Below are 1,799 nucleotides of genomic sequence, written 5' to 3'. Positions count from 1 at the left end.
TGAGATTTGTGATGATGAGATGAGCTGCTGGAAACCTCTCTGTGGGGTTCGGTAATAGAGCAAGCGCACCAGAGGTCTGATAAGTGAGATTAAAAGAAGACAGAGGCAGTGTCAAAGAACTGAGGGAGGGGGATTGAAGTAGCCTAGAAATCTAGACGCCCCTAGCGACCGCAAATTGAATTTGCTCCCGGGGGCAGTCTAGCGGACCCCGGTCGTTTTGGGAGGCTGAAAGTTATCCGATGACAGGGCCAATCAAATCGCGAGGGGGGCCGGGCTACCAAGTAAACAGGAAACTTTCTAAGAAGAAGCATGGTGTCCGTCCGTGCTACGTACAGCACGAAAGTGTTTACTTAATTTAAAAAGCCTGGATGATAATACATTTCGTGGCTGACATGGATTGATGTAATAATAAACCATGAACTTATCGGACACAAATAGATCTCAACACATTACCATTTGATCATTCGATGTTTTAAACTAGCTCGGTAAGCTAAGTTGAGCATTTTACAGAACCAGATAGTCACACGCTATTATCAGACCACTACTGTAGGTGTAGAATGAAATTGCTGCCCCAATTTCTAATAAGACACGTGCCATTAAAAACGAGACATTTGGGAGCTTTGAAAGTCTTTGAGTAGCTTACTAAATAGATGGGAATGACACAGAGTCTACCAAGCTAGTGGCTAGCTAACCTGTCGTCAACAACACAGAGCTAGGTATCCAGGTTAGGGTTAGGGTTAGAAACAAAAAACTAGGGTTAGAAACAAAAAACTAACATCAAAAAGATAACTAGCTCCCTTATATGGCGGTGGGATCGATAGTCTGGCTAGTGGGAGCGAGCTGACCGGGGAGCGTCCTGCGTTGGGAGCGACAATCAGGGAAAGTTATGGGTATACAGCTAGCTAGCCGAACATGCCATGTTGACAACAATCATAAATATAACCATTTAACAAGCCCCAAATTGCTCGACGTTTCGCTGATTGATCAAGGGGGGCTATGTGGTTGAAAACGAGGCATTTTTGAACTGTATAAGTGAAAACCCGATTTATTAGGAAACTTTTTGTGGCTGTGGTCATCACACGAATTCACTGCTACGACGGCTGGAAGTTGCCGCTTCACCTACAAAGAGGCCCTCGCTAGTGGCTAGCTAACCGGTCGTCAATAGCAGAGCTAGGTATCCAGCCTTGTACTATATGCCTGCCCCAAATTCTAATAAGATCCATGTCATTAATAACGAGGCATTTGGGAGCTTTGAAAGTCTGTAAATCGCTTACTAAATAGATGGGAATGACACCTAGTCTACCGAGCTAGCGGCTAGCCATGTATTAGTTATGGGTATACAGCTAGCTAGCTAACACCGAACATGCCATGTTGACAACAATCATAAATATAACCATTTAACAAGCCCCAAATTGCTCGACATTTCGCTGATTGATCAAGGAGGGCCATGTGGTTGAAAACGATGCATTTTTGGACTGTATAAGTGAAAACACGATTTATTAGGAAACTTGTTTGTGGCTGTGGTCATCACACGCATTCAATGCTACGACGGCTCGAAGTTGCCGCTTCACCTACAAAGGGGCGTGTACGTTGTGAAAGACAGCTGTGACGTTACACAGAAGTGTGTGGGGATTGGTTGTTTGCCATCCAATTGCGTGACGTTGAGTGCTGAAGCAACCGTTTATCCCGCCCACACTGCTGCCCAGCCCTCCTAGACCCTGGTACAGCTTTTTGCTGTACGGGTCTGGCTGCGCTAGGCTAGGATTGAAGGATTTTCACCCTCCCCTTTCCCCTCTTCA

Source organism: Engraulis encrasicolus, chromosome 9 (genome assembly GCF_034702125.1).
Source record: "Engraulis encrasicolus isolate BLACKSEA-1 chromosome 9, IST_EnEncr_1.0, whole genome shotgun sequence".
In the NCBI taxonomy this organism is placed as follows: Eukaryota; Metazoa; Chordata; class Actinopteri; order Clupeiformes; family Engraulidae; genus Engraulis; species Engraulis encrasicolus.
Note: the sequence above shows the minus strand (reverse complement) of the source record.